Below are 22,455 nucleotides of genomic sequence, written 5' to 3' on the forward strand. Positions count from 1 at the left end.
TGTAAGTGGAAAGAGAAGCTGGCCTCATGCATCACCAGAATTGTTTCATCTGAATTCCAGAGGCCAAACTGAAACTGTTCATGCAATGGGGTTGACAGTAATCAATATAAATAGGTTCTTCTAAACAAATTAATTGAGACCTGTCATCCTGTCCACCCACTAGTACTCCCTTGTGCTGTGTATGAGAAAGCTGATTACAAGGACATTCTGACTCAACATGGAGAGGGCGGAATCATATCCTATCTATTCCAGCTGGTAGGATACTTCTCCAATCTAAGCTCGGGCAAGAGTAAAAGGCTTATTCTGTATTACGGCAACCACACAAAACAAAATTGAAATAAGCTTTGTAGCTGTTGATTTTTTTGCAGGTTACATTTGGATGAATGTTGCGGGAATTCTCTGAACTTTTCCATCTTCTGCATAATGCTAATTTTTTTTGTAGATTTCTATAAATTTTGCACACATTTTGCATTCACAGTGAATGCTTCTAAAGTACAGCTCAGCATAGTCTATTTCTATGATTTAAGGAATGCTCCTTGATGAAGAAGAAATTGTTGAGCATTTCTCCTTTGTGTGCAAGCTTGAAACTGAGATGCAGTTCCACAGAAAATGTCCATACTTATGTTCTTATCTACCATACTTTATAGAAACACACTAATTCCTATTCAGCTGCTCTGTGAACTTTATAGCGTTTTAATAAATTTTTCCTGTGGACAATTAGTAAAATACATTTTTATAGGAATTGTATTTTGCTATATTGTTATCTCTTGTTTTGCCAAAATTAATATTTCTCAGCCAAACATAGTACACATGTAGTGTACAGTAGCTATTGGAAAACTATACAATGCACCTCCTGCCCCTCCATAGGTATTCAGTTCCCAGCACCTTGATTGGTAACTACTCTAAAGCTATTGTGTAACTACTCTCAAGCTATTTTGAAATAACCATACATTATGTGAATGACTATATACTAATTGGCTGATGGTTGTTAAATGTCAATCAGAAAGCTGGAATTTTGCCATAGCACTCTGGTTATCGTATCCCTCCTGATGATCTGATATAGAGGGACCAGGAAAGTATGAACTAATGTGGAAGTGGTGCCTGATTCAATTCTCGCTGTGAGCAACAGAAGTTCTGTTCTTGTAGCCATCTCCTTGAGAAGTGTGGCTATCCCATTGTGGCTCCATGCAGGGCTAATGTCAGAGTATATCTGTGTCAATCCTCACTTTCTGTTATTCATACATATTTCAGCATAACTGTGATGAAGCAGAGAAACTGCCAGCCAGTACAGCAGGGGTTAAAAAGAGCCTTTGGGCCCAGACAGCCCCACCCCATTTTACCTGCAGCCGATGCCAGGCCTGGAGGAGGGAGAAAAGGAGAGAACCTGGCTCAGTTCAGAGCTGACTGGTGAAGAAGCAGGAGTAGGGTGACCATATTTCCCAAAAGGAAAATAGGACACCACGGGGGGCTGGCCCGAGCTGCTCACCCAAGCCCCAAGCCCCATGCGGGCCTGGCCTTGCTGCTTCTCATGCCCTGCCTGCCCCCCACCCGAACTCTGCCTCCCCCTCTGTGCGGGGCTGACAGTGGCATTGCTGCTCGCTTTGAGCCTTGCCTGTGCCCCACCCAAGCCCTGCCTCCCACCCTGCGCAGGGCTGGTTTTGCTGCTTGCCCCCCGACAAAAGTGGGCATTCGTCCCGTTTGCTCTTGCCAACTGATCAAGTTGGCAAGAGCAAATGGGACAAATGCCCATTTTGGGTGGCGGGGAAGTCAGGATGGCTGGGACAGGGCTCAAAAAAGGGACTGTCCCAGACGAAATGGGATGTATGGTCACCCTAGGCAGGAGCTAATTGTCTCCCTACCTGAGGGGAAGGAGTGCTAACCTGCCAGCCATGGCAGCCATCTGGGAGTAAGCACTGTCTCTTCAGCCAAGAGAGACTGCAAAGGAGCTTCCAACACATGAGGTAACCGAGTGAACCCCAGAGACATTGTGAGGCTCGCCCTCAGCAACTGGTGTTGCTGAAGGAGCCTGGTGCCGTCCAAGACCCAAGAGTGGACCCTACAGGAAGCAAGCCGCCTAGCAAATTGGCGCCACACCCCAAACTGAAGAGTCTGGTAGAAAATAGCCCAGGGCAACTGATTTTGTCTCCCTGCTGGGAGGGACCCATCACCCCAGTTGACATACATAGGGCCCGGGAGGGACCCATCCCCCCCCAGTTGATATATGCAGGACCCTGGGATGGGACCCAATAGAGAGGGAGGGCCAAGGTCCCCCTACCTTCCTTGGCCGTAAAGCTTGAGGCTCCTTAACCAAGCAGAGGGCTGAGAGCAAAGCACTCTAACCACTAGGCTGCCTAGCCCTCCAAGCCACCTGTCACAATAAGTGTTTTGCATGCACAACCCTGCAAAATAAATCTTCAGGATAAGAGAGGTGTTATTTAATATCGCACAACCGTGAGTGCTATACAAGATATCTTGCTTATAGTTCTGCCAGAGATGTCTGCCTTTGTATAGATGTTTAACTAGTATTTTAAATAGTAATTTAAAAAAAATTCTAACCTCATCAGCATTTTCTGCTTTGCAGTCTATACTTGGCCCCCATCCTCACTCTGACATGTAAACTATATAGTTTAACTCATCTGGGCACTTAATAACCTTTCACTTTAACTCACACTCATTTCGCACAGTCTTGCTGGAATTTAGAGCACAGTAAAATGTTTTCTTTGGGTACAGTGATTTGGTAAAAGCTGTCTGTACAAACATTTCCCATAGACCACCAGAGCCATAGAACAGAGAAAGGCATCTTCTGCTAACTTGCATGGTTTTCCTCACTCCCACATGTTGGATCGAATCCTGACGTCTTTCCTCACTGATATTAAGCTTCAAGATAAATTGGAGAGAGTCCAGCGAAGGGCAACAAAAATGATTAGGGGTCTGGAACACATGACTTATGAGGAGAGGCTGAGGGAGCTGGGATTGTTTAGCCTGCAGAAGAGAAGAATGAGGGGGGATTTGATAGCTGCTTTCAACTACCTGAAAGGGGGTTCCAAAGAGGATGGCTCTAGACTGTTCTCAATGGTAGCAGATGACAGAACGAGGAGTAATGGTCTCAAGTTGCAGTGGGGGAGGTTTAGATTGGATATTAGGAAAAACTTTTTCACTATGAGGGTGGTGAAACACTGGAATGCGTTACCTAGGGAGGTGGTAGAATCTCCTTCCTTAGAGGTTTTTAAGGTCAGGCTTGACAAAGCCCTGGCTGGGATGATTTAACTGGGAATTGGTCCTGCTTCGAGCAGGGGGTTGGACTAGATGACCTTCTGGGGTCCCTTCCAACCCTGATATTCTATGATTCTATGATTCTAAGACTGTATGACTAGGTCCTTTATACTGTGGCTAGTGCCAGATGAAAAGTATTAGTAAATAATCTATTTGGCCAATTAAAGATTGAATAAATTAGTATTATTTCAGGCATGACCAACACACCTTCTCTCCCCTCACAAGCTTTGTTGCTCGTAGATTTTAACAAAACCCACCAGCAGTTGCCTAATATGCTACATAATTTCAGTCTGAGTAACTTGAGCTGTGTATTTTCAGCCAGCTATTTCTTACCATGTTTACTTGAAGAGTTGAATCCTGGGTGCTTTTGCAGATAGAGGCTTAGCTCTGAGGAATGTTAGGGCCATAATTCTATAGATGCTTTATTTGTAACACATGCCATGTTGATAGAATTACATTTTTCTCTCTCATTGGGGTAAGTGGTTTTTATGGCCCTCAGTTAACTGTGTTGCCTTTACAATTTTATCATCACTTGGCTGTTCCACACTGTGGCTGGATGTGACAGATACCTGGAAAGAAAATTACAATAGCCTTCCAGCAGTATTGTAGTGTAAAGCACTAAATGGTCCATCTGCTGTGATTTTTGTGTGTGATGCATTTGTTTTCTCTCGCCTACCCTACCCATCTCGTGATTTTATTGTCCTCACCATTTTGATTGGCACTGCTGAAAGTTCCACTTTTGACAGAAAACAGCAAATCTGTTATGATCATGGGTGGTAGTGAAGAGATCATGGGAGGTTATACAGCTGCCAGTGTGACACACTCGCAAAGTGTGTGACTCCCTCTTGTGGCCACTCCACTACCAGATAACAGCTTACCATTGCTACTAACTTCAGGAGTTATTCTTTTAGTTCAAATGGCAAAGATCTATGCTGCAATGCAAAAGTTCACAAGTTCTATGCTACTGGTGACCCATTCAGAGAGTGATTATACCAACAATTCTGTAAAGTTATGTAACATTTCTATGCCTTTACAACTTCTATCTTTTATGCAGACTTTTACTTAGGGCTCCAAAAACAATATGCCAATATTATAAACTCCCAAGTAGAGTGATTCCTGTATAAAATTATCCACTTAAAGTGTAAGTGGTAGTTAAAAATATAGCAGAAAAAATACTGAGCATTTGTAAGCCCAGTACTGACAAAAAAGAATGTAATTCTTGGCATAGAAAAATGAAATCTCAAATGGTACCTTTTAAAGGAATAAGAAATTATTTATATTCAGAAATCATAAATTTCACCATTTGAATTGAGTTTTTCACCCATGCAAATGAGTTCTAGTTTTATTGTTAGTTATCATTAGTTATTCATTTTGAAGCTGTAAAACAGCCCCAAACCCTTTGTGTTATCATATGATTCGCTAGATGACTTACGTCCCTTTAACAAAGTTTGGTGGGAAATAATATTGAAGTCTGGGTATCTACAGCATAGATTCAATTGATAAAATCAGCAGTTGTATGTATCAATGATAGGATTCTGTGAGGTGTCCTGAGGTGCTCCATGCATATCTCTGTGAGGAAAAAGACCATTCACACCAGTGGTCATTGCTGGGGTCAACTCTGCTCTGGTATTGAGAAGGGGAAAGAGAAGGACCCACTTTCACACCTCATCTATCCATACCTTTTTGGGGAATCAAGTGCTGCTGTTGGTAGTAGACTCCTTTGTTCCTTACATCCTGAAAGTGCAAGAATGAAGACTGTGTCTGAACTCCGCACAGGGAGGCGAGGAAGCGAAGGCACTTTATGCAATTCCCTATGCCACTGCTCCACACTTTATAATGAAATGTTTATTTGCAGTATATTGTTCAGCCACCAGCTGTCTCTGTGTGCCGCATAGACATGAAGACAGGGTGTGGTCATTGGTTTTTTAAAAAAAAGGGAGACAAAACTGGAACTCAAGCTATGTTTGTAATTGTAGCTGTAGCTGTTCCATAATACATGCCTCTTATTTGAGAGGCTATTGTTCTGTATGTTATGAAACACCCAAGTAGGTGTAGACATGATTTGGTCCTTGAAGATAAAAGAGCTATATTAGTGCTAAATAATATTCTTATATATCCATTCCACAGTCACTCAACTATTAGTACTTGCAAAGTGAGCTACTATTATGTGGTCTTTTTTCTGGTTTCCTTTTTGATCTTTACTTACTGTTTTTGCTTTTCTTTCTGAATCTCTTGTCTTCCCATTGTCAAGTACATAAATACACTTATGATTTTAGAAAAGGAAAATGAAGACTTAAGTATGTGATAATGTTATAATTAGAGGACTGTGGACTCCCGGGATTCTCAGACTTCCTGTCATTAGTTGTTTTATACTCCATGCTTCATGAAAATATTTCTGTCCTGGAACAAGATAAAGAACCCATCAGTGAAGTTCATCGGAGTAAACATCTATCCTTTTTCATTGTTGGGAAAATGCGGAAAGGATTAAATATAAGCTGGGTGGAGCAGTGCAACAAACTAGAGGATTTTTTTCTCATGATTCTCATAATTGAAGACCACAAAACCCTTTTTACTTTTCTAAATATCTGCAGGGTACTAGTGACTATGACTTAAAATATGAGTATGTCCAGAAAAAAACAATTGGAAAGAATCAAACCCATCAATGCTAAGTAGGGCTGAGGGAACAGTCTTCGCAGGAATCCAAATGTTTTTGTACCAAAGAGTTCAGGCCTGCTCAAATGAAACTATACTCCATTTATTTGGCTTCTCTTTTTGAGATTGGGTTTGATAGCAGCAACTCTGGGTAAAGCAGGGGAAAGAAAGAGCTGCTCTTTACCAAGAATAGCTGACTTTAGTGAGACTGGGCTCTAATCAGATTAACTACTTTGTGCAACTCACCAGGTGGAAAGAGGCTAGAAAATGGACCACAAATAGCCAGGAGGGATTCCCTGAGACTAGAACTCCCTGCTGATGCAAGTATGACAGGTCCCACTTTGGCCCATACACTAGGCCACAGCTAAAACATGTGCCTCTAGAGATTGAGCTAACGGTCACTAGCTGGGGCTATAACAGACTATTAGGATATGTCGACACTGCAAAAAAAAACAAAAAAACCACTTGCAGCTGCCCTGTGTCAGCTGACTCTGGCTCATGGGACTCAAGCTGTAGGGCTAGAAAATTGCAGTGTAATTATTTGGACTCAAGCTGGAGTGAGCCCAGGCTCTGGGATGCTCCCCCATTGTGGGGTCCTAGGCCAGGCACCAGCTTGAGCCCAAATGTCTGTGCTGCAGTTTTATAGCCCCACAGCATGAGCCCTGTGAAACTGAGTCAACTGACATGGGCTGGCCGTGGGCGTTTTTATTGCAGTGTGGATATAGGGGGGAGGGATAGCTCAGTGGTTTGAGCTTTGGCCTGCTAAACCCAGGGTTGTGAGTTCAATCCTTGAGGGGGCCATTTAGGGATCTGGGACAAAAATGGGAGATTGGTCCTGCTTTGAGCAGGGGGTTGGACTAGATGACCTCCTGAGGTCCCTTCCAACCCTGATATTCTATGATTCTACCCATATTCTCAGGGGACTGGAAACAGAGGGGAATCTCTAACGTACACTAACCAGTAGGTTACATTAGTTTGCTGGCTCCAGAGCCTCCAGGCCCTGCGCCTACCACCTCTCGCTCACTGCTGTGGCGCAGAGTGGGGAGTGTATGAGAGTTCTTCTCCTCTATGCCTATCCTCCACCTGGATTCTTTGACAGGGCCCTTGGACCACCTTCTTTCTCTTACATTTGTCATTCCAGTCCATACATAGGAAATAGAATTAAATATAATCTCCTTCCTTCCCTCTTCCTGTTTTAAAATGTGACACATCATCATTTCCACAGCTTCATTTGGTATGAATTGGGATAAGCTGACAGAGATGAAACACTATATCCTGATTCGAAACCGTTTCATGTCTCCAGGCCCAGAGTTGATCTCACTTATATCACTTTTCTGCTACTGTAACTCCAGTAGACGCTCTGATATTACCCCTGATGTATTGCAGTGTTGGCTGGGAATTCAATAAGAGCATTTTTGAAAATCCAAACCAGAATCTTCAACAGTGACGAAAGAACAGAGATTGTCATTTACCTAGTTCATTTGTTTCTCACAGTGCTATCTGTATTCTGTATGACTCAGGTGTGTTTTTTAGCTACCAGCCATGTTGGGGGAAGTTCAGAGCTTCCTGAACTGATCTTCCCTAGTTGGACTATCCTATGTGCACCTCTTCTGATCTCCTGCATACGGGCTCATTCTGTCCAATAATGGGAAAAGGAGAAGTTTTGCATTAATTATTCTTGAATTATTCTGGTTTGCATTTTTGATGAAGACATAAAAAAGTTTAAGCAGTTGGATAAGGATACAGTGTGAATAAACTAGACCCAACAGCAACAGATGGGCCATTTGCACATACCTCATGTCTCAGTTTTAGTGGGTGAAAAATGCATTACCTTACTCTGCAGCTACTGTGAGTGTCTCTTTGGGGGTTCCTATTATTTCTCTTGAGGATTTCTTTATAGTGAAAGCTTTTTTTAATACTGTCAGACTAGCAATAAGTGAAGATGAGAAAATGCAGATTTTTGTGGAATTTTTGTGATTGCAGGAATTCTTTTGTCTATTGAGCTATCTTACTGTAGAGAGACAAGGTGGGTGAGGTAATATCTTTTATTGGCCCAATTTCTGTTGGTGAGAGAGACAAGCTTTGCAGCTTACACAGAGCTCTTCTTAGACATGAAGAAGAGCTCTGGGTAAGCTCGAATGGTTGTCTCTCTCACCAACAGAAGTTGGGCCAATAAAAGATATTACCTCACCCACCTTGTCTCTAATAATCTGGGACCAACATGGCTATAATAACATTGTATACTATCTTACTATAGATATTTCACAGACACCCACTATTGTAGCATTGAGCCACCTGTGTAGCTGATGAGGTGGAAGGAATTTTCTTAAAGGACAGCATCAGTTTAAACTTGTCCTTCACTCATAAATGTATTCAGCAGATTCCAAGACAGTTTTGTGAGAGTCCAGAAGAGCTTGGCATGAGCTGTGTAACTTCTGACTTAGCTGGATGTATGGAGAGTGAGAGAGAGGGGGAGAGTCAAAATATGAGTCATGCTATTGATTGACTCAGAGAGCTTTATGTGCGAAATGTGATTGATTTTGTATTTATTTTTCAAGAGTTCTCTTTCTGAAGCGCCATTATTTCCCCTTTATTCTCATATGCCTTCTGGGAGTTCTCTAGGTGGCAGCTTTCAAATATTTCTATGGCCTCCATTAATTTCAATTCTAACAGCAATGTAGTTTTCCCGCATGAAGCACCGCTGCAGTTAGATGTTTCTGATTCTGAATGTGAGTCCCCCTACCCAGTGTCAGCATGTTCCAGATGTGCAAACGCAACCTACTGTCAGTCCAGGGGAGAATTTCCTGCTGGCTCCAGGAGGTGCAATTTATAGGTCCCTGCATTAGTTGGAATGAATGAAGCTTTCTGCGTGACTTCAAGTGATACAATAAGTCATTTAATCACATGTCTAACTTGAAGTTAATATGCGGACAATGCAGATTCTTAATGATGGTCACATGTTTAAAATTTAGGCCTTAGACTGTAGGCATACTGAAGTAAAATTGTGTTTTACTTGATGTTGGAACAGCAGAGGGATTATTCTCAGCACCCAGTGAACAATAATTAATAATTTTGATGAACTAAAGCCTAGTAAATAAAATAGAGTGGGAATAGTGGTCCATTACAATGTGAACAAAATCAGGCCCTTACACTATAATAGTGGTGATAATGGTAAATAAATAGAAACGGGCTGCATTTTGTTTTGTTTTGGGGGACAGTTAGTTTGTTTCATTATGTATCTTACTCGTATCAGGCCTTATTTCTTCTCAATGTCATTGTGCATTTTGACTCTGAAACGTCAGCATATCCTTTAACCCAGAACATGCAGGTGTTGCTTTGTGGCTTATAAACACTAAAGGTGATGCTCTTCAAAATAAGTGAAAACAATCTAAATATTTCTTATTTGTTCACCCTGATTTCATGAATCTAAATGTGTTATTGGGGGGAAAGGGAGAATGAGCTCCTGGTTCTCTTCTGTGATTCTTTCTCTCTCACATACAGCACTCAAAAATATTTTTCCATGTACAGTTTAAGTGCTCAGTGGTGCCCTTGGAGGAAGAACACTTGGATCCTACTACAAAAGGAATTTCTACTCTCTTATTTTAAATGTGGACTCCCAGTGTATAAACCACTTTTTATTCTGTCTTATTCAAATGAGACTGCAAACACCTTCAGGCAGGAAGCATGTTGTTCTCTAGCCATAAGCACACTATCAGTTTATTAAAAATAGTAAAGTTATTTAAAATAATACCATCACTTTTTATGTCTCTGATAAATGCCGAATAACTTGCATCAGAATTGGAACAACGAAGAATGGTAGGAATAATGAGAGAACACGATAACCAATATAGCAAAAAAGTATCATACTTCTTTTGCAGTGTCTGAAAAAACAAAATGGCCAAAAATGCCAAATGCTGGGTACCTAAAGTTAGGCTCCTAAATAAAAGTGGCCTGATTTTCAGAGGTGTTTGAGCCCCAGCAGCTCTCAGGGAAGCCAGCAGCAAGAGGCAAATTAAGGATTTGGTGGTGAGAGAAAGGGGACTCTAACTTGGGGGACTGAAGAAAGAGGAGACAACTCTGACTGCAGAAGGGGTTGGGATGAGAATGGGGGAAGTGTAAATGGTGAGCCAGCTGGGGAAGAAGTGAGGGGAATGATGATGAAGGGAGCTGGTAAGAGAATGGGAAGTGGAGGCATCTGTGGAGAGTGAGTGGATGCTGAATGTGGATGTACGGGAGGGCCTCTGACTGTACCGAGAGCAATTCCTGCACAAAGTCTTGGGGGGCAGGTAAGAGCAGGGTGTGCATGAATGGGAATGCTGAATGAGAGAGGCTGGGGAGAGTAGGATTGCTCAAAGGAGTTAGTGGGAAAGCTGTTGAGAATGGGAAAGTAGGAGTAACTAGAATGGGGTATAGCTGAAGAGATAATAGGGAGGCTGGGGGAACCTAATTGCTGAGGCAGAACTGAGGGGCAAATAGGGGAATATTGAGTGGGGGTGATGGCAGGGGGAACTGTGCCTGGAGAGAATATGAGGGACTCTGACCAGGGGCAGCTGGAAAAAGAAGAAAAAGTAACTGTGCCTACTCACTTTCAGATGCTTTTCACTATCGTGGGCATGCATTTGAACAGATGAACAGAGTTGTTTTAACTCAAGGCCAGGATGATTTTGAATAGTTTTGCAGTTCATATTGAACAATTCACACACCCTTAATCTGTACCTTTGAAGAATTCTCATCCAGTCTTTTTCATCATGCGTATTCTATGTAGGACTTAATACAGAGAAGAAGGAAGCACTGTCAGAGGAAATTTTCTCTCTTAGGTAATCATGGAGGAGGTACTGATGTGAGAAATGCACTCCTAGATTTGGTACATTGCTTCTCAAGTTGCTTACTGCAGACATTGAGAGATTGCCCTCTGTAAAGAAGAGCTGATCAACATGTTTACTCAAGGAACAACAGGCCTCTCTTCTGAAAGAAAGTCAATGACTGTTAGTAATATAGTTATTTTAGCGAAACAAGCTGGGGTAAAAAGTTATCTTCAGCAATGCCACACTTCCAAGCTATTGTGCTAATTAAGTGCTTTAGTCATCTACAGTTCTGGCTTTAAGAGTTTCAGCTATAAAACTCTGCAACTCTGCCTAGTTTTAACTTTCGGCACTAGCCCCGCAGAATTTTCCATGTAGGGTGCTCTTTCAACTCTTCTTCACAAACCTACACACAGACCCAGACTCTCACAGAGTTCCACACTAATTTAAATTTGTAGCCCATTTCCCCATCTCCCATAAAAGGGCTGTGCACATGAAGCTAAAACTTATGAATATATGGACAAAGATGTGCTTTTCTAGCCAATACCCTTTAATCTTAATCTGCACCATGACTATTTAATACTTGATTTGGGGAGGAAGATTTCATGTCAAAAAGTTACATTTTAGAAGATCTAACACTGAAGAAATAGAATTATTAAGCAATACCTATCTCTGTGTTTCACGCAAAAATAATTTACATATCAGACTAGAATAATTGTCTCCTTGAAAAGAAGCACAGTCCCAGTCAGAATCATTGTCTGCCACCTCAAAATCCTTAGTCACCCATTTCAGTCATTAGATGGTATCTTTGTTCCCGAGTTTCAACTAAAATATAGCAATAGAGATATCTTTTCAAACAACCTGCCTCTTTGTGACGTTATCCTTCCATGTCAGTTAGGCTCTTTGGGGCTCTAGAGTTGACTGTGTCTAGGGTGAAACTTGACAGTGCAGGAAATAGGGCATTCTTGGCAGGAAGCCAAAAACATACGTGCATTCTGTCATTCAGAATGAAACACTACACTTTTTCCTGATTGATAAAGCAAAGTCAATAATGATGAGCTCCTTCTGCCCTTCTTTTAGACCACTTACACAGGACAATGTTCATGGGATCAAATTCTGTTCTCAGTTACACTTGTATATGCATTTGCACAGGTATAAGTGAGAAAAGGACCTGGCCCATTTTGTCCACTTTGTATGTAGAAGGATCCAGTGATACTTGTATGTTTGTTGATAGGACACTTGCTGATCTCTTCATCTGCTTTGGTGGCAACTTTATTCTTAGTCTTCAGAGATACTACATGAGCTCTGATGTCAGAAGCAACTCTCATCTGACAAAGGTATTCTTTTCTGCCGTATCAGCTGCTGTATTCTCCAATGCCAACCTACCATCTGGTTCCAGTGAGCTATGTTTCCTATGGTTCCAGTGAGCTATGTTTCCTATGGTTATTAGAGACTATATGTGTTCTTGAAAGGTGATTCACTCAAGGAGTACGAATCTGTACTCACACATGTTGAACGTCCTAGAAACACTTGAAGCTAGGAAGCTGAAAAGATTACGGCGCTATCAACTGTGATTATATCAGTATTTGAGAGGCCATTGTAATGCATTTCAAAATTCTCTTCAAAAACTGTAAAAAGTTCTCCAATAAAACCATAGAAAATCTCTCCAACATTGGGGAAAATCCCTGCAGTTTTCTTCCATGCACAGATTTTTTAAAAAAGAAAAGTTTAAAAAAATTTTTCCAGTCTGATTATAACCTAGTGGGCATAACTGAAATCTGTTAGGATGAACCAGACATATCATGCCTGATGGTTACAACCTAGCTAAAGTGGCTGATCAGTCACCATTTATTGTAATGATGAATTATGCATTGCAGGAATTAACATAAGGCATACTCTGCTAGGGACCAGCATAAATCTTCTAAAAAGAGTGCCATTCTGTAAACTAAGATTCCTTTGGAATGTACATGTACAAGGAAGCAGTATTATAGTGACCGTGGGATCTATCAGTAAGTGTCCCAACTTTTGTGGTGGTAAAAATCTCATCTTTGCATTCATTTATATTTTGCATTCAGTATTAAGTGCAGCATGCATTAATGCTCCATAGAAAGTGTTTCTTAGAGAATGGCCAAGGTTTTCTAAAATGACTAGAAGCTTTGGGTCACTCCCGTTTTTGGGAGCCCAACCTGAGAAAGCATAAAGGGCCCTGCTTCTCATTGGGTGTAACACAGTGCTTTATGAAAATTAGGCAACTTAAGATGTCTTGAGTTGGGCAGTCAAAAATGGAGGCATTCATAGTTGCTTTTGCAAATCTATAACAGGATGCAAAAAAGGACTAGATAAGTTCATGGAGGATAGGTCTATCAATGGCTAATAGCCAGGATGGTCAGGGATGCAAAACCATGCTCTGAAGTGTCCCTAGTCTCTGTTTGCCAGAAGCTGGGAATGGGCACAGGGGACAGATCACTTGATGATGACCTGTTCTGGTCATTCTCTCTGAAGCACCTGGCATTGGGCACTGTCAGAAGACAGGATACTGGGCTAGATGGACCATTGGTCTGACCCACTATGGCTGTTCTTATGGTCTTAAAAATCTTGATACATAATAGTTGCCTGATTTTGTACACCTGCTTTGTAGATCCTGTCTGTAACCAAAATGTCTAACACAACAATCAGAGTGAACTCTAGGGAACTCCTCCTCACAGAGCCTTTCAGCCCATAATGGAGGGTTCAGTCTTCCATTGTTTGGTCAGCTTATTAGTACTAGCAGTGTTGGAACCTTCACAGTGCCTTCCTGAGAGGTGTTGAGAACTCCCCCTGAGCAGTGAGCACCCTCAACTCCCACTGAACACAATGGGAGCTGACTGTGCTCAGCAGTACCCTGTGGTTGTGCTCACCTCTTTTCTAGATCAAGCCCATGTAGCATTAGAAAACTTTCATGGGGCTGGTGTCATGTTGTATTGCAATCTGTATCTGTTTTCACTGCTATGATGCAAAGTTTAATCAAATCTGCAATAAAATCATATTGGATCTGCAAGCAAATATGATTGAAATACAATGCAATGACGGAATCTCTGTATTAGTCAGGTTTTAATACTGTGCTAGAATCTATGTAAGTAAATTCAGCAGCTGTAAAAGTACAAGCCCAGTGAAGACTAACAGAATAGTGCCAGTCTTTACTTGTGGGAAAGACCAAGTACAGTGGTCACCCTTTAAAAATGGCCATTGTTTGTAATGAAATAAGTTTATCTGTTTCTCTAAGGCAAAATCAATAAGTTTTTAAGGGTGACCACCTCACATCTATACTTTACAAATATAGATATCACTACTGCCACCTATTGATGAAAGTAGAGAATTGAAAGTATTTGACTAGTCCACATTTTCCCAAATAAAGATGAGAAATTGCTAAAAACATTTGTTTGAATTTGTTCCAGTTAGGATATTTGTACATTGGTGTGAGTTTTAGGGGGTGCTTTTGAGCTGAGTTCCATTTTGTAAAAGTAAGGGAGCTTGAAAATTGGTTCCTATCTGGACAAAGATGAGGGTTTCATGAAGTGGGGTTGCATTAAGCCCACAGAAGGGCCAGCTCCAAAGCTCATTGAAGTCAATGGAAATCTCCCATCTTTCCATTATCACTGGTACCAGCTGTACTGGAGGTAGCAGCATGTTAACTGTAGTGTTGATGGAGTATCAGCATCCTTACTACTAACTTTGCTCAGATTACCATGCTAAAAATGCCAGTCCCCTGTCCAGTGTTCACATGTTGCTTTTATAGTGCCATGGTGGGTGATTTCCCAAAATAATTCAGAGTAGACAAGGCCAAATGTAGTGCACAAATGTTGTCATGATCTGTAGTACACTCACTGGTCATTTAGAAAGAGTGTGATCATAGATATTTTGGACTTCAGGCCTGATGTGTTCTGGTTTGTTCATTTGTTTTTAAAAGAAGAGCCTTAAAGAAAAACAAAAGGAAAGTTACAGCACTTCAGAATCCTTAAACAGACTCATAAAGACTACTTCACCATTTTGTGATAACTTCAGTACAGTTACATTATGTATGTGCATCAGAAATGGTCCTCTTGCTCAGGCGATACATTACATAGAAAGCGATCAGACATGTGAGTGAACACGGATGGGGCAATGGAAGTCTGACCAAAGTGTCTCATAGTGAACACGGATGGAGCAATGCAGTCTGACCAAAGTGTCTCATGAGCACTTCCTATCAGCTAATTAATATGGAGTAATAATGGCTTTGCATTTTACACTAGAGCCTAAGGAGTAGTTACTACAAAGATGCCAAATGCTATAAATGGGAGGAAAATCTCTAGCCCTAACAAAGATAAATAGATCTTTGCACGAGTGACTTGTGGAACAATACCATCATAAAATACTTATGGTTTTATGCATTTCTAAAGTGTGACACTAAGATTTTATTCAGGATCTAGAGTAAAATCTATAGACTTTTGGCTATAGTGTATGATATTTATTCAGAAATGTTCCACATCCTGAAATCTTTATTCACTTTTCATTAAGATAAAATGTCCATTCATGTCCAGACTTAAGAATGGAAAATTTGCCTCAATTTTGCCAAATTTGCCTCAAGATTTGAACAATATAAAATGAATAATATACGATGGTTGAAAGAGACCATCTGTGGATTTGCAATGTTTATTGGTCCAAAGTTCTTATAGGAGGAAAAAAAAGTTTAATCTTTTTTACTACCACTGATATCTGTCCAAATATATAATACAGTACAATACACTTTTCTATGGTGTACAACATGTTTCACTCAAGTAACTGAACAGAGTCTGGAAAGTTCACATAAAAAGCTTGTTTCTGAAAGTATTTCTCCCTTAAATGGCTCTGAAACTACCATTCTAGCTCAGAGTCACTCTGAAGAGATGCTTTCCATTATTTTAGGTCTGAAATGTAAATTTTTCAGGGGAGGCGGAGAGGGGAGAGCTGTATAAAACTTAAATAAATTTCATTGGGCCAAATTCGGCCCCAATTAATGTTAGGCTTTTTGACATTTTGGATTAGAATGAGACACTGTAAGTTATTTCAAACTCTTTGTGCATAACGGCCTCTAGACAATGCAGCTGGAAGTGGCTAGGTTGATTAAGCAAGTTCTTGCATCCTTTGCGTCTTAAATGATAAACTTATGTGTGGATACCATGGTGCAAAATAGTCCTTTTAAAAAAAAATTCAAGCAGAATTAATGGATATCAACTGTGCTAGGATTTTCAGCTCATTGGAGAGAAAAATATTTTAAAAACATGTTCTGCAGGATAAATAGCTCAGTTCATCAGAAGGCTATCCTACAGTTAATCATCTGTAGCACTTGCCTCTGGTTGTCGATATAATTAAAATAGACCTACATCGGAACTAATCCATAAAGGTACCAGGGATTGGATTACCAACTTCTCCCTTTGTTTCCTCCTGTTTTAAAGTCTGTTTCAGAACCTAAATATTAAGTTTATTTGGGTACCACACGGATTATCTTGTGGAAGTACAACCAGATACATACTCACATACACCCAGCCCCATACAAGTAAAAGCTCTTTCTTTGCAGACAAAGATCTAGCAATGGTAGCCTTAAAGGGACACATCATTTCCAGCTCTGCTGAAGTTATCAGGATTCAACACTATGGTGGCCTTAAAGGGACACATCATCCTATCATACCATTAATTAATACAGTTTCAGAGTAACAGCCGTGTTAGTCTGTATTCACAAAAAGAAAAGGAGTACTTGTGGCACCTTAGAGACTAACCAATTTATTTGAGCATAAGCTTTCGTGAGCTAGTCTCTAAGGTGCCACAAGTACTCCTTTTAATTAATACAGAAATTGATGGCTCTGAAGGATTTAGTTATGGAGGGACAGCCTTTGGCAGTCAGTAATGAGCAGGATTAATATAGTGGGAACACGGACTGCCAGTCAGAGATCTGGTTGGGCTGCAGTGGTGGCGATTTCCACTCAGATAGGGTGTGGTAGGGTGACAAGATGTCCCAATTTTATAGGGACAGTCCTGATTTTTGGGTCTTTTTCTTATATAGGCTCCTATAACCCATTCTCCACCCCACCCCACCCCACCCCCCGGCCTGATTTTTCACACTTGCTGTCTAGGGTGTGGGCTGTAGCACTTTTTATTTAATACTTTTGCTGTGCTGCTTGATTAATGCCATTGGGCAGTTCTAGTTGCTGGGAAGAATGTTGTGGGGGGCAGGAGTGAGAAAAAGGTGATTGAACTACCGGGTGCACAGGAAAGGAACATAGTAGTTTTCACTGTAGTGTGTTCTACAGGCAGATCCGTGCTGGGGATGGAACCCTGGCAGTGCAATGCTTTCTCAATACAGCTGAGTTCACTCATCACCACTGGGCCCTTACTGTGCTTCCCATCCAGAGACAATACCATCCGGCTAAAGTCCTGTCTTAGCTTTAGTATAGCCTGTGAATAGTGATGTATACCACATCTCAGGCTTTACCAGATATAGAATGTCAGACCCACACTGCATTTTGTAATCTGCTTTCCTCGGATGTGTGATTTTAAAATCCTGTTATTTCTGAATATCTATACCAAATACAAGCAAAGCACAGTGCCAAGCCCCTGAACCCAAATGTGAACATCAAAACCCATTCGTAGTCCTTTCTGAAGTCAGTAGAAACCAGTTTAACACCACCCCATAGTTCCCCACCTGGTGGGGATTACCTCAGTGCTCTCAGGTAATGGTAAATCTCATGTGAACTGAATGTTCTCTAGCTGGAACTTCCATTTCCCAACTCATTGCTATTATTTTATGATTGTTAAGAAATGTCACACAGGTAATATTAATCTTTATTAAACTTGTCCTGAACTACACACATCAAAGTAGCCCTTTATGCTATGGCAGGTGAATGTGCAATATATCTTTGGTGTAACTGAGTGTAAAATATTAAAAAGATCTAGTCAGGTATTTTGTGTGCTGCATCAAACTGGTAGAGAAGAACTAATCTGGAATAATTTATTTTTTGAATTGCTCAGATACTCACCAGGGGATCAGGTTATTTGAATTGTCCTTGCATGGCTTGAATTTATCATCCATAATTTATTTTTTTTACCTGTGCTTTTGTTTTTTTAATGGTAGCAGCTAACTTCCAGACATCATCTTGTACTATTATTCATTCCAGACAGCTGCTCTTTGTACAGTGTTCTCCATATCCTAGACTACAATTTGTGCACATGATTGGCCATTGCTATGGGGAATATTTTAACAAACTGGAAACATATAGGTTCTGACAAAAAGATTGTGAGGCACCTTACAGATTAAAAGGTTGTTGAAGCGTTGTTTCTCTTTCATTTTGTACCTGTCTTTCTCTTAAGTGACATAATAAGAATTACTTCCATGGACTACTTCTGCTGAAAAAGGAAAATATTAATATAAGCGATTAGCTGTATAACTAAGAAAATAGAGATTTGACTGTACTTTTAATGTACAGTGAATTCTGTCCTGATTTTTCTCTGTTGGTCCCATATGACACATTTGCTAAATTAGCAGCATGGGTTTATTTTCATTAATTACATGTCAGCACTAAAAAAAAAATAGCTACTGTTGTTTATTGAAAATTGTGTTAAAATTGTGATCTATGATTTTAAATTCTAATAGCTCGCCAGCTGGTGGCTCTCTGAGGAAGCCTAGCAGCAGGCAGCTACCCTAGAGTAATGTGGGATGAATTGTGAATCTTTGATTGAGGGAGCAGCCTGCTTTTGTTTTTCTCTGTTTTGGGGTTCTTGTGTGTTAATCATTCTGAATTTTAAGAAATAAAGAGGTGTTATGCTGCAGCCTTCCAGCAGGAGTATTAATGTTTTTCCCTAACTGTTCTGTGTGTATGCCATGAACATACCAGTTAGAGCTTGGTTAGGCTGAAACAATGCCTGCTAAAGCCAGTAGGAGCCTTTCCATTAACTTCAATGGGCTTTGGATCAGGCCCTTATTGTGTAAAGCTTAAGGCCACATAGCTCTGGTCTACAGTGGAGGGGGGGGAGGTCAACCTAAGATATGCAACTTCAGCAACGCGAATAACGTATCTTAGGTCAACTTACAAGGCCGTGAGGATGGCGGCGAGTCGACCGCTGCTGCTCCCCCGTCGACTCTGCTTCCAGCATTCATGAGCTGGAGTTCCGGAGTCGATAGGGAGCGCATTCGGGCATCGACTTATCGTGTCTAGATGAGATGCGATAAATCAATCCCCGATAGCTCAATCACTTCGGGTAGTGAAGACCTGTCCTTCGTGTCAGGTCACTGTAGGAGCTGAACAAACACAGTGAGCCTGCTTGAGAAAAACCATTCTGAAAAGTTCATCCATCAAAAATTCCATAGATGGTGTCTTGCTATTTAAAATAACAAGCTTGTAAATTTTAGCAGTTGGGAGTGGGGGTTGGGTGGGAGGCCAAACAATTACGTTACAGGCAGCGATCATCTGCTCTAAGAATACCAAAAATCATCTTCAAAATGAAAGTTCAATTTTTAATCTAAATTCCTTTGATGAAACTATTTTTGATTATTCTTTAGGTGCAAACCCAGCCCCCTCTTCTACAAGTGCACAGGCTGCTTGGGAACAAGCCAGTGCAGTTCCATTGGGTGAGTGTGGGGACTGGAACCAATAGACTTGTGCAGGCAGGGTAAGGACCTTGTGTGCAGTGTGGAACTCAGCTCTGAGTGCACAGGATGCAGTGTGTGAGCAGGCCAATGGGAATCTATAACTGAGTGGCTCCTGCCTTCCCCTCGCTGCAAGGGGTTTGCATAGAGGGCTGCAGAGTCTACTCCAATCACTGGGCAAGAGTAGGTTTCACGGAGCAATTCAGAAGGTGCTTCTGGCCAGGTGTATGGTGAAAGGGCCCTCTCCCTTTGCTTTCCACTCACCAACCAAGACCCAACCAAGCCTGGATACTCAGACTGACCTCCAGGGGGAGTCTGCATAGAGCATATACTGTCTCCCTATTAGCATGTTAGACTTTGCCCTTTGAACAAAAGCAGCATTCTAGAATGACCTGAGAAAAGAAACTTGCCAGAGGGAAGCTGTTGTTAGAAGTGTGGCCTAGTGGTTTGGATACACATCCACAGATAAGGAATTCATGAATTCTAATTCTGCAGACTAATTCTGCAGACTCCAGCTGTGGCCTTGGGAACTTATAGCCAAATTTTCAAAACTTGCCTTTAATTATAGGCCCTTCAGTTTTGAGCTTCCAACCTGAGACAACCAGAGATACTGAGAAACCACAGTTCCCATTGTCTTTAGTTGGAATAGTAGGGGCTTATCGCCCTTGAAAGTCAGGCTTGTAAGAGCTTTAACTTGGGTAACCATAATGGAGACACTTAAAATTAAAGTCCATTTTTGAAGATGTGATTCTAAATGACTCATAAGGACGAAGACTTTGTTTCATAATATTGTGTACACAGGAGTTTGCTTTGTAAGTCTGCCCCAGATCAGTGAAAAGCTGAATCCCACCACTGGCTTTCATTGTCCATTCAAAGCTAATATCTAATCACCAGAAAAACCGAGGTTTGTGCTAGCAGTGCTGACATAATCATAGTATAAGTCTTTAGAATTTGATGCTATAGTAACATGTGCCGGTAAAACATCTGTCAGATACAATTTGAACTTGCTTCGACACATCTCTATGGGGATCACCTAGATTCCAAAGCTTGGGAGACTGGAAATATCATTGAGGAAATCTTGAGGAAGTCCAGGGAAAAGAATGGGAGATCATCAGACAGGAAATTAAAATAATATATCCTGGATTTTTGCTGGAGCCCAGGAAAGGGATGGCAATCCTTAAACATGAGATAATGGACAGTCTGAACTGTTTGTAAATGCAGGTGTGAAGATCTTCTCCAGGAATATCAGAAAATAGCTTAGGTTGACGAGGGACAGCTACCACCTAAAATAATTCTGTTCTCTAGAAAAAAGTACTTGGACAAAGTAGAAGGGAAATTATGGCATGAGTAGGAAATTACAAACAAAGTGGAAAATGGCAACAACCAAGACTGTGGTAATTGCGTGGTTGCTGCGGAATATGAAAGCAGGAAAAAACAGATGGCCAGTGTTAGTTCTTCAGTTCCCTCAGGCTGAATAACAACATTATTAGTAATGGGTTTCAACAAACTAAGAAGAGCCAGCAGCTGTGCTGATTGTAGAAGTGCTTTCCTAAGGTGCTTATATTTATCTTAGCTAATGGAACTCTAGCTGATATTCCTATTACTCGTGGAAATGTCTGACCCTTTTCTTAATCTTAATGAGCCTTTGTCTCAATTATGTCTTGTGGCAGTGAGTTTCACAGGTTAATTAAAAATGTGCAAAAATGTTTACATCCTTGTATATAAAATGTGTTTTCTTTCAATTCCATTTGGTATCACCGTGTCCTTGAATTATAAAAATAAACAGGAGTGCGCTATTGACCTGCTCTGTACCATGTATTATTTTATTTGCCCCATCATGTTGCCTTTTACAAATCTCTTGTGTAAATTAAATAGACCTAGTCTGTTTAATGTCTTCTCATGGGCAAGTACTTCCCATGGATCTATATGCTTTGCCCTTCTCTGGACCTTCTCTATTTCTTTCATGTCCTTTTGGGGATGAGATGAACTCATACCATTTGATTTATATTTGTATCATACTATTACATATTTATATTTATATTTATATTTATTATATATAATATTAGATATTATAATATACATATTTATATTTATATCATACCATTTGATTTATATTATGGCATTAAAATTTTTCAATATTATTCATTATCCCTTTTTTAATGCAACCTGGCTCACTATATAATGGCAGGCAAATAAGCAGATATTTTCATTTAGCTGCACACAGTGACACCAGGTCTCTCTCTAGAATGATTCATTTAGAAACCATTAATGTGTATGAGTAGTTCAAACTGATCCTTCCAATGTGTTTTATCTTGAATTGTCTACTCTCAATTTCTTCTGTAAGGTGTACCTGGTCTTTCCAGCTCCCTACAGGAGAGTTCACGGTCCTATTACACCTGCCCTAAAAAAGGAGTAAAAAGGGTGGGCCTTCCTGGCCTGCCTAGAGAGGCCAATCAAAGCCCAGCAGGCTCAGATAAGAGTTGCTGCAGGGCCTCAGCAGTTCAGTTCCTGGCTGAGACCAGAGGGGCAAGGAAGGGTGTTCCTGTCTGGCCAAAGGAACCTCAGGGATAGCCAGAGTTTTGTTCTGGCTGCATTTGACTGAGAGAGGACCTGAGGACTTTAACACTGAGGTGAGGTATGAGTTGAGAAAAGGGCCAGGGAAATAGCAGCAACGAATCAAAGTGAGCGGTACGTGACTGCTGTGTATAGGGTCCCTGGGTTGGAACATGGAGTAGTGGGCAGTTCCAGGTTCCCCCACTAGTGAAGTGTTGTAAGCCCCAAGAAGGGGACAAAGGTTCTTTTGGAAGCCCAAGCAAAAGGCTGAATTTAAAGGGCCCAGAGCTGGGGCTGAAGACCCTGTTGAGGGCAGATAGACAGGTTATTTCTGACTGTTTGCTACCCCAGAAGGAGATCATTTTGATTGTGTGACCCAGCTGAAAGGCTGAGCCACTGAAGACCCACTAAGCAAGGTTGACAGCCTACAGGGGCACCAGGAGCAGGAAAAGGACTGCAGTACCACACACACCAGCAGGAGGCATTCAAGAGGTGAGTTTCCCTCATTACAATTTGCCACTGTATTGCCCAATCACCAAT

The 22,455-nt window shown here is 41.1% G+C and overlaps 1 protein-coding gene across 4 annotated transcripts in view; it reads left to right on the top strand.

Moving 5' to 3' along the window:
- STK32B (serine/threonine kinase 32B) overlaps window positions 1-22,455 on the top strand; it is a 251,940-nt gene that overhangs the window by 149,526 nt on the left and 79,959 nt on the right. The window lies entirely within an intron of this gene.

The sequence above is a fragment of the Caretta caretta genome, chromosome 4 (assembly GCF_965140235.1).
Source record: "Caretta caretta isolate rCarCar2 chromosome 4, rCarCar1.hap1, whole genome shotgun sequence".
Lineage (NCBI taxonomy): Eukaryota > Metazoa > Chordata > Testudines > Cheloniidae > Caretta > Caretta caretta.